General features: G+C 35.2%; 1 long non-coding RNA gene across 3 annotated transcripts; it reads right to left on the bottom strand.

Annotated features, from left to right (window-relative positions):
• Positions 1 to 537: 537 nt before the first annotated feature.
• LOC117225153 (uncharacterized) lies at positions 538 to 11245 on the bottom strand. Of its 3 annotated transcripts, none has more exons than XR_004491440.2 (3): positions 10930 to 11245; positions 6157 to 10089; positions 538 to 6040 (listed from the first exon to the last, which is right to left on the bottom strand). It is a non-coding gene; the product is annotated as an uncharacterized LOC117225153 (long non-coding RNA). The 3 variants fall into 3 exon arrangements; XR_013033959.1 differs by having other exon boundaries at positions 538 to 5558; positions 5864 to 10089; XR_013033958.1 differs by having other exon boundaries at positions 538 to 2152; positions 2253 to 10089.
• Between the last annotated feature and the right edge of the window lie 918 nt (positions 11246 to 12163).

Here is a 12163-nt window from a genome sequence, read left to right on the forward strand (position 1 = left end):
CAATAACCATGCCATAACCTTGACATATCAAGGTTGTATCAAGGTTATATCAAGGTCATGTCAAGGTCATGTCAAGATTATATCAAGGTCATGTCAAGATCATGTCGAGGTTTTATCAAGGTCATGTCAAGGTCGTAAAATATCATTTACGTACTTTGTTAATCTACACTGTACACCTTGCTTAAAAATTTCGTATGTTGACCTCGACATAACCTTGACATAACCTTGACATGACCTTGATATAACCTTGACATGACCTTGATATGTCAAGATCATTTCGGGTCCGAAAAATTAGTAAATATTCTTCAGACATTCTAAAGTAAAGGTGAACAGCGTTTTTCTTAAAAATATCACTGTTACGTAGTAAAAAGAAATCCGGAATGTTCTCGCATCGTGATTTGTTCAATACTTCGAACGCGGCTCGAGTCCGTCCCGACCATCTGTCAAAGCCTTGTGCTGCGGGTTCTCGAACTTCGCGCCGTCACCTCTCATTGGTCAGTGTTTTCCGTTAATAACTCGTAAACAAAGCCACAGATTGCATTTTCGCAAAGGAAAAAGTTAATTCAATTGACCTCAGCTACCCCTCATTTTCGGCAACAGCCGAAGTGGCCGTTGTGGAACATCCTGTATATCAAGTGTATTTAATTAGTCAACTGTAAATCAAATGATCTTTTTATTTCATTACTACCGACTACCTGAAAGCTATGTTAAAAGAACATTAAAAAATGTCTAATTATGATGTGGGAACCATAAAACTTGTATGAAATATTTTGTTTGTAATTTCTTAATTAAATGATATTATAATTGATAACATCATTAATTACATTTGTATCGGTTATTGAAAGCTTGTCGATTTCAATACATTTACCAATAGTCGTCTGAAATGTATGAAATATAAAATATAAATTTGAGCTTGTTTTTGAAAATTGAAAAATGTGCTAAGTATATTCATTGCAACATCTACATTCTTAATATCACTCATTACAATGCTAATATCGTAAAATTCTATTTTCAAGGAAGAGTTTGTTTGTCGTAACATTATATTAGTAACTGATGAAAATTGTGATTACAGCGACGCACACATTTTAATCGAATACTTTTACATTTATCAGTGACGAAGCAACCGGTAATTGAAATTGTAGCTGCTGTTCCACGTTACTGCGCGGACACTTGCAAAAGCAAGATTCGTTTCAAGCTGAGACGTACACAGCATTCAATAGCAGGTGATCCAATAAGTGAAGAATGTTATATCGAAAAAGGGCGGAAGCAACAAATTCCGGCAGAATTCGCAGCGTAATATCGATCAGAACTGCAAATATTCGCAGCTTACGTGCTTTTATTTGTATGGAATCAAGTATTCAGGATATTCATTCTGTGCTTTCAACGGGTTTGTAGATGTGTAGACGTGTAGTTCTTCTTATTTCGTGGAAAGTTCAGCAGTTAATATAGGAAGCGATTCGAGTAAACGACAATAGGTTAGAGAACGCTTTCATTGTGCTCGCATTATTCGTAATTATAATGCAGTTTGAAATCAAATCCCGGTTAAACGTGAAATCTTTTATTCGCGGCTGAAAAAATGGCCGCCGTTCTAATTGTTCCCCGCTGGTTTAATGAAACTCTCTTTTACTTGTCACTATCGTGTCGCCTTTATTTGCTATCCTTTTTGTTTTCTTTTAACGTGGCCCATTGTGCCGGCTGCATTTTGACGAACTGTTATACTCGCGCTGAATGCGCCACGCTTTCCCGGCGGCGTAATCTGCTGTATCGTAGTCTCTTTGGAAATGATTTGCTTCCGACGCAGAAAGAAAATGTTCTATTGAAACCATTCTTCGTGCGCCCCTCAAACACAACTCGCCCGGCCATGGCTCGGCTGCTTTGTGCCTTTAAAGTTAAGCCACTAGTTTTCTCACTCGCGTTCAATCAGATTACGACTCGCAGAAACGAATCAACGCCGGCCATTGTACTGATTGCATAAAAACATAATCCACGAGATTGCGATGTGAATTGTTTCCTTCGATGAATTATTTGGCGCGGCACGCGAGCGATTTTGCTGCGCCTTTTTACTACTTCGATGTTTTGACGAGATATCCTTTGTTGTTGTTTCTTGCCAATCATTCGTATCTGTGATTAATTAATCTGTAGCACGGAATCTCTACACGTTGTAAGGGAAAACCGATATCAGTGTTTAATATTGGTTTTCCGCGCTAAGTATTAATTAGTATTTAATTATTAACGCATATACGTGGGCGTACCTTTGGCCATATTTGCAATTAACGATTCCGTTTGGGTTTCATAATTACGTAAATTTTCGGAAATTATTGCAGATAAATGTAGTTCCTTGGAAATGAAGTTTTAATTGAAACTAGTAGCGATTGCTTGATCTATTATCATTTCTTCTTACAATAATACAACAGGGTGCTTCGTTGAGAAATAATCAGATATTGGATTAAAAATTGTAGTTATTACGTCTAATGCAATCTTCAGATTCGACGCAAAATAATGAAATAACTTGATAGAATAATTAATTAATAATCGAATTAATTCAAAGCAACACTAACTTAGTCTGATTTTCTTCCTCACATTTATATGTAAAAGTTTAATTATTTGTCTACACTTCAAAATGGACGTTCGTGCTAACGATTCAGTGTATTAAATTGTAATTAGGATTTCCAAAATATATGATGGTTGAAAGTACACTCAGTACTATATATTCTTTCTAATTTTTGTTTGATTAAATAAACTACTTTGATTTTACAGAAATTTTGAAATTAGCTTAGTGTTAGCAATAAAAACGAATTTGGAAAACTTATTTTCTCAGTTACTGTAAATTTCTCAGCTCAAGGTCACCCAAAGGTCGTCCTATAGTAAATTTTCTGAATTCATTTTTTAACTACATAACGCTACTTAAAAAAAGTGTCCTCAGTTTTTTATCGAATGCACAAATTTTTCGGTACTATCGTATTTTATTCCCATCAAAGTACTGAAGAACTTTTATTCGATACGTTTCTTTGTCAGAGATTGGCCAAAATGTTTCAGAAATCGTTAGGACGAACATCCTCTATAGACCAAATATCGATTTAAGGCAGATGAATGGAAAATGCTGGTGACGCAAGTTCATAACAACTAAATTCCCTGGCCACATCGTTTATAGGTTGTCAAAAATTAGATCACCCTAATAATTAATTAGTCATTCAGAGGATTATGCAGCATCCGGCGGGTTAATTACTCGCACCTCTTTGCCAGTCACCTTGTCAGGTTGCGGTTCGACACTGATGCAGTGCGATAGTTGCAGGCATCTCATCAGGAGAACCCATAGTGACGCGCCACTGGGTCGAAAAGCCTATCGATCATATGACCGCAACGAGTTTCAAGACGGTCACCGTGCACAGTGTCGAATAATGCCACATTAGTTCACGCCGTTCTTGTCACACAACCTGCTACACGTTGTTTCGCGTTGACAAATAAATCACCGCGCCGCATGTGTGAATATTTTCGCGTGTTATTGCACAGCGCGGCCGTCCAAAATCAATTTCGACGCAACAATGGACGAAAATGGTATTTTCCTTTTAACTGTCAACCACCTCGGAATATTTTCACCGCGCTCATCGACTTTTTCGTCATACACTGCTTATTACCCATATATTGTTCGCGATCGTGGAAAAGCTGGAACAAAAGATTTATTTCGCTTTTACGCGTTTCATTGGAACCAAAAAATGATCAGATCATTCCTGAGGTGTATATATAATAATTAGTAAGTCGGGCATGATATGCTCGCTAACGCTCGAAATAATTAATATGTACATTACCGAAACGGCCGCTGAGCATTTCCATCGGTATCACTTGTTCGTTCCAACGTTTTATCGAACGTAAACTATATTTTTAATCCTTTGCAGTCGGAGCCATTTTAACTCGAAATTCGAAATAGTTATTTTGTTCTATGGTATTTCCATTTTATGCAACCTAGTGCATTTTATACATATGAAATTGAATTTTGTGACCCATGCAACAGCTACACATTTTACAGTCTTTTTCTTAATACAAAGCAATTTGATAATGTTAAAATTACTTTGAAACGTGATAATAACAACTTTTAATGGCGCCTTAGAGTCGCCGCTCGAGTGCAAAGGGTTAACAAAACATGTTATAGAATTCGCGTTTATTTCGTGAGTTGATCTTAAACAACAGCAAGCGTGAACTTGATTTGACTTTTATTACAAGATTATATTTGAAATGAACTTCTATTGATTATGTGTTGCATTTGATGATTTCTTCCTTTTTTAACTTATTCCGTAAATTGCAAATATCTGAACAGAATGTCCGATATAGATACAGTGACTCGCATTAATACTCGATGACGATATTATTAGAAAAATTATTGCTTCTTTTTACTGTTTAAGATAGTATTATTGAATCAATTGTTCTCTCATATCATAAAGCACTTTTTAAAGTAAGTAGAAACATAAATTTTATTTATTTATTGCACATGTTCTTTTGTATAATAAGCGATAAACAAGATTGTGGCGAAATTTAACGTCGCAAAAATATTCGGACACAACGTCTTAGATGCCAGAGTAAAATACTGTACTACATTGACGACGCCGCTAACACACATTGTTTACAAACAAATTTTATGAACAAATAAAAATTCGTTGTAAGAACTCGGTATCACAGAAATCATTGGTGATATCGGACGCTTTACTTGTGAAAATGGGACGAAAAGGAAGAAATACGTCTTTTGAAATCCGACAATTAGTTATGTATCACAAGGGAAAGGGAAAATCATACAGAGATATAGCCAAATTATTAAATATAAGCAAGAGTAATGTGGCAGATATTACGCATCGGTACATTCGTGAGGATTGAATCGATTCAATCCCTCAGAAAGGTCCTCTAAAATTATTAGAATCCCGCGACCAACGCAAGATAATAAGAAAAATAAAGAAAAATTCTGGACAAAATGCTACAAAATTTACAAAGAAGTTGATCGTAGAATTTGGGAAAAAGGTACACCCGGACACAGTACGTCGGGTATTAAAAACTTATGGTTACAACGAAAGAGTTCCTCATAAATGGAGCAAATCGCAAGAAAAGATTGAGCTTTGCAAGAAAATATTTTTACAAATGATGTAATATTTTTGGATGAAAGCAGAATTAATCTTTACGGATTCGACAGTCGAAAAATGATGTGGCGTAAAGTAAATACAGGATTAAACATTTCAAATTTAAGACTGACAGTGAAATACGTTGGTGGGAGTGCAATGGTGTGGGGTTGTATCTCGTCTGTAGGTGTAGGTGATCTAGTTTTTATCGATGGTATTATGGACAAAATGAAGTATTTAGACATTTTTAAAGATAATTTAATTATAGGTGCTATAAATATGGGTATACGTAAAGTTTTAAGTTTTATCAGGATAATGATCCTAAACACAAGGCCAGAATTGTACAGGAATATTTATTATACAATTGTCCAAAAGTACTGCATCCTCCTCCTCAATCGCCAGATTTAAATCCGATTGAAAATTTGTGGGATCAATTGGACCGTAAAATTCATACAACACCTACAAGGACAACAACAGAGTTAAAATAACGTTTGTTAGACGAATGGAAACAGATTTCACCGGAGTATTTAAATAAAATCATCTGTAACAAGCACAAGCGATTACATGAAGTAATAAAACAAAATCGATAAAATATTAATATTATGATAACGTGATTAGAAAGATTTTCATTTTATATAAAATTAATGTAACTCATTCACTGTCCCAATATTTTTGCGACGTTAAATTTTGTCACAATCTTGTTTATCGCTTACTATACAAAAGAACATGCGCAATAAATAAACAAAATTTATGTTACTACTTACCATAAGAAGTGCTTTAATATATGAGAAAACAATTGATTCAATAATACTATCATAAACAATAAAAAGGAGCAATAATTTTTCTAATAATATCGTGTCCGAATATTAATGCGAGTCACTGTATTTGAATAGAGCCTAAAACTGTCCAAAACTATAACAGCGACAAGAACACATTTTATCCTGGAAACAAATAACTAATAATTTTACCTAACAAGGATTCGCTTAAATACTTGAGACATGATTGAACATGTTTATCTTCGCGTCGTTAAACAGGCTAGTTTCGCAATCATACTCACTGTACATATGTACCTACATCGTTGCTTGAAAACAAAGTTGGGAACTTCGTCCAGCTTGTATTGGACACTTGTGTATAATAGTCGGACTTGGACTGTCATGCAACGTATGGAACTTTAAGAGCGACTATAATTAATTGTCAATTGTATTTGTACTATATGAAGTATAACTAAATCGAGAATTTTATTTTCAATAAATCAATAGATTCTTTCCTATTTACGTATGCGACGCGTTGCAAACAATATACGGGCTGGGCCGGAATTCGTAGTACAATCGAGCGCGGGTTGATCCTATGTGAAAAAATATGAAAAAAGTTTGGTATAACATTTTTTTACCGGGGGCTCTGTTTTCGAGAAAATCGCCATTAAAGTTTGTTCAGCTTTGTAAAGGATTTAGTTGTCGGCTATTCTTCTACCGCGGTTGCCTGCGTTCAAGATAGTGTTTACAAACATTAATTGTTGAGAACGATGTAGTAAATGGAATGTTTCCGGCAACTGCGGTAAAAGAATAGACGACAACTAAATCCTTCACAAAGATTAACAACTTTAAAGTCAATTTTCTCGAAAACGGAGCCCCGGATGAAAAAAATGCTATACCAAATTTTTCTTCTTATTTTTTGCTGCAGCATGTTTCTGGAACATAGAAACAGCTTTTTGGTTGGAGAATATTTAAAATATTCTAAGTGTATCAAAATTTTGAAAGCTGCACTTTATTGCAATTATAGCATAAATTCGGGATTTTTGTTGGCAAATTATATTTTTTTCTACGTAGTTTTCTCCGTATGCTTATTTCTATTGTCAAGAAATATTTTTCATACGTTAATAAGAAAATAATCTATATGAATACTACGGATGTGAAAAATGCAAGAAAATCTCTTAGTCAATCTCTTTGTCTAATTCTCATTTTTCTAAAATAACATATGCAAATGAATCACATTATTATCATATAAACACATCGATAGAAAATGATAAGTTACTATTTATTATTGTACGGTTTATATTGCAATACATTATTTGGATATAACTTCTTGTTTTCCATATGCATGGTGTTCCATAATTATGTAAACACCAGGAAAGTGATGATTCCTGATGTCATTTGAAGTAACTTTTTCCTTAGCGAAAATGCAATCCGCGGCTTTGTTTACGAGTTATTAACGAAAAACCGTGACCAATGAAAGGCGAGATCAGGTGTCGCGAGAAGGCCGAACCAATGAGCGGAACTGGGCTTCGCGGGCTCGTTGGCTGGATCGCTTCGTTCCAGCCGAGCTCGCCTCTCATTGGTCACTGTTTTTCGTTAATAACTCGTAAACAAAGCCGCGGATTGCATTTTCGCTAAGGAAAAAGTTACTTCAAATGATCTCAGGAATCACCTCGTTCTGGATGTTAACATGATCATAGGACACCCTGTATAGTGAGGAATTAAGTGGACATCTGAACTGTAGGGACGAAATTCTGAAAACATCAAACATTCAAAGTATTTGTTATTTTAATAACTGCTATACGATATCAATTTAAAACAATTTTGTTCGTTCACCTAAATACTGACAGTTCACGAAACTATCGAAAACTTCCCGGTAATAATGTTATTCACGGATAGAATTGTCAGTCACGCGTCGTGAGTCAATGGAAATTAAAAATACGGTCGCGGTGCATGATCCGCGACGACATTCATGGACTGTTTACGAGGATGGTTTCTCGGCGCGGAGGAGCCGGAGCTTGAAAGATAATTGATTATGGTAGACGGTCATTATTCGAAAAACCGTCTGAACTGTTGAAATATTACATCGCGGAACGGCGCGGCGCAAGGTAGCCGCGTTAACCTCGAAATTAAGAAAATTACCGGGTTGGGCTAGGACAAACCGGCCGGTGTAAATTCCTCAGTGTCCCGGGCTGGCCATTTTTTGTCCCGGCACACGAGAGCGAGACAGTAATACGTCCGGCGGAAAATACGTCGGAATAAAAATTACGACTGGCAGCGCTGTTAATATCTTACGATGCACCGCGCGCTGTAGAAGATCCGTAATTGCAGCCGCCCGGTGAACTTCTGGTCGATTTATAGCAGCGCGATATTCATGATGCCCGCCAAGTAAATGGGATTCAGTCCTTTCGTGAAATGAAAAATTTTACTTTCAAACGATCCCTCTGTTCTGTGCCCGCGCAAACAGGTTTCCGCGCATACCAGATATTGTGTTTGAGTCTCGGTTATTAGATTACTATGTACGACAGCGGTATCAAAACGCTGTGACTGAACGGTTCAACGAACGATCCCTGGATGGGCGGGGTCGGGGTTGAAAGGAATAATTCACTTGGATCGATAACACGGAATTGTTATATCGTGTGAATGGATTATTGCCGTTTCACTTCGTGGTGAACAATTTGTTAATCAGGCATGTTAGATGATACAACAGTTAAGATAAGCATAGAGTTAATATGATATACAGTGGTCCACGAAGGTGTTCGTACATCGTTTAAATTGTAATTACTATTTTTAAACTGAACTCGATTTCTTTTCGATGCTAGAAGGACTAGTCCACTAGACGATGATTGAAATTATTTCTTTTTCTAATTTTTGCTATCACTTGAAATGACAAAAGAATAAAGATCTCTCGTTTTTAACTTTTTTATCCGAGCCTATAACGAAAATTTGAAAGATGTCAATCGTAGATGTCGATAACTTATTACGAGTTATAACAAATTAAAGATCGCAAAAATCACAGTTTTATCACGATTTTGACCAAAAATTATGTTTTTTAAATTCTTCAACGCCTACAGCTCGACTCTGGGTTAACCGATTTCGATCAAATTTTCAACGCGCATGTAAGTTACCGAGATCTACAAAAGGCATTTTTTAAATTTTCGTTACAGGCTCAGATAAACAAGTTAAAAAACGAGGGTTTATAATTTTTCCTTTTCATTACAAGTAATAGCAAAATTAAAAAGAAAGCTTTCTAGCCAGCGTCTAGTATACTAGTCTCTCTATCATCTAAAAAAATTCAAATCATTTAGTTCAGTTTTGTAAAAGTTATTGTATTTTAAAAGGTGTACGGATATTTTTTTGGGCCACTGTATATTTATTTCTAACAAAATATTCGTCAAATCCTTTAGTGATTACTTAAATCCAGCTTAGATCTCAACGTTTGTAATTTATTTGGTCTTGGCTTGTTGTCGTGTCTCGAGTGTCATGATTCGATACTCGGATGATATAACGTTAATTTGCCATATTAATTATAGCAGAATTTAAAAGTCCCTGAAAAAGACGTGACAACGTTTTAGGTGACGATTGATTCATTCAGCGTTTAATTTGTTATGTTCACATCATTGGGTAAATACTGTTATCATATGGAAGCAATACGTCGAAATAGTAGAACTCTTCATGACGTATCGTTCGGCCAACAACCACACAGAGTTGAGTTATTTTGACGTGAATATATTGACAAAAATATTGTATTATACAGCCGACGGCCATATAACACGAGATACGTTCTATTTTATTGAATTCGTGTTACACATGTATGTAGGTTACACATGACTTGTCTATGCATTTGGAAACACATGTGTATATATAAAAGACAAGTCAATCATAAAATAATAGAAAGTAACTAAAAACTAAGTAAAAAATACAAGTAACAAATATAGGACAATTCTCGTCCATGTGTACATCTGTGAGGTAGAAAATAAGTCACTTTTACTTTCGTTTTGCTCACCGTTTCTCCACGCGGTAGTTTTACAATCTTTTATCTTCATATCTTGTTTGGGTGCACTGTTACAATGTAAACACCGTGTACTTACAGTGTTGTGTGAGCACTGCCGTAATTTTTGCGCCATGTTCTAGGAAGTTAAACGAACCCGTATTACACGGAGCTCTACGGTACTTTATTGATAATGAAACTTTAATAGCTTCCAGTTCTTTATAACAGTGTTTACCGTTGAAAGTCGCTGAAAAAAGAATATCCAGCATTTTAAGTTGGCAATGTTGATCAAGAGTAGGTAAGTATTTCAATTACTCGACAGTTGCAAACTGCATATCAGTACGATACAAGAAAGCTTATATGTTTTATGAAATCCAGAAATCGTCAAAAACTCATTGCTATTGTGTATAATTGAATAATTGTTATATGAAGGTGATGTTATAATAACTTCCGCGTCACTAATCAGTAGACTGCGGGTCTTTATGTAAAATAAAAAAATAAGAAATTTCTTTTTTTATGAGTTTAATGAATTCAATAGAAAACAGCAATGTTCTTAAATTATTATCACAAATATATAAAATCCTAAGGCTACTAATCAGAATTGGTATACGAACCTCCAGGATGATTCTCCAGATTTTGTGCATTTATGGTAAAAATGGGTAACTATGTATATCTATATATATATATGTATATCTATATATATATGTATATCTATATCTATCTATCTATATATATATATATATAAAGTTATGAAAACATAAGATGAATTTAATAATATTATTACAGTATCTTCTACGTATTAAAATTGTTGAATGAAATAATTTAGTCTTAATCAATTTTTGTTTTTTACGATCGTCTTGGAAAATTTTTATTTTGCATAAAGGTTCGTAGTCCAATTATACATAGATATTCATCTGACTATTAAACTCGCTGTTATTTTTCTTGTTTGAAATCTTACTACACAATCACGATCATCTGATTGAAAATGAGGACTTCAGTTCGAATCCTACACACGATAATTCACAATTTACACGACAATTCTCAGCTTAGTCATTGCGCTTTTTGTGGAATATTCACTTGGTCGTACCTATAAATCCGAATAACTGTTTCCTCCGTGATGGAACACAATTGTTTGGGTTTCTCGGAGACCGAAGAAAACTTTGTATCTTTGCCGAGTCGGTAAAATGCTCGGCAAACTGTTGTAAATCTTCAACAACTATCGCCGTAACACGATAACTTACCCTCCAGCCTTTTATTACTTTCGTTTTTATTGCTCTCATCCGGAAAGCCTTCCGATTACATGTTTTTATTCGGGATCGCGATCACGACAAAGTTAAAATGCGCTGTCGACAGCGTCTATCGATGATAGGAAATACCTGTTACGTCTGATCCAATACGGTCTGCTGCCGCTAGCCGACTACGTCTACATACGTAATGCCACGTTCTTTTTGTTATGTTGTTACACGCAATCGTCGCACACTTCACGTAGGCATTTGCATGTACGTGCCACGTCCTCAGTAAACTCGATACCAGATTCTACTCCAAATAGTAAACAATTAAATTTCCGCGGCTCCACTCGATCCGTTTCTTTCCTATGCATGAGTTATCACGATAATTGCACTCTCACGTTCCCGCGTCTATTATCGGATTGTACAGCATGCACCTATGGTGCACAGAGATGCTCGAAAAATTGTAAAAGCTATTAAAATTTGATCTAGTTTATTTTGCTTTTCATTCTCAGCGAGCACCGATGAGGGAACAAGAATTGACTTTCAAATTTGTTGATTTGTTGCTAATTTGTAGAAAGCTTTCTAGCGACATTTTGCATTTCACATACTTTAATAACGTTGTAGAATCGTTGCAAGTTCTTCTAGGACAATCGTACGTTCTTTAGTATCTATTTATGACAGTCCACTAGCAAAATTGCAATACTTCTTTATTTTTGAACAATCCGGACTGCGACACTCGAATTTCTACAATGTTTTGAAAAATATAAAATATTTGACAGTTTAGTGTACCTTGAAATCGTGATCAATGCGTCACAAATTCAAAGACAAACAAATTGTATAAAATCGCTATTAATATAAGAGTTAAACAGACGAACCAATTTGTAACAACTGTTACACTGAGCTTACAGTTAAGCACATCCTAATAGAATGTCCAGTGTACAATAATATCAGAAAAAAAGTAAAAATGCCCAATAGCATCAATGAATGTTTGGACAACTAGAAACAAACAGCAAAAGTTATGTCATACTTAGAAGAAACTACATTGTTTAGCGAAATTATATAGTAACTTAAGAAGCCTAGATTAAGAAAATA

The sequence above is a fragment of the Megalopta genalis genome, chromosome 8 (assembly GCF_051020955.1).
Source record: "Megalopta genalis isolate 19385.01 chromosome 8, iyMegGena1_principal, whole genome shotgun sequence".
In the NCBI taxonomy this organism is placed as follows: domain Eukaryota; kingdom Metazoa; phylum Arthropoda; class Insecta; order Hymenoptera; family Halictidae; genus Megalopta; species Megalopta genalis.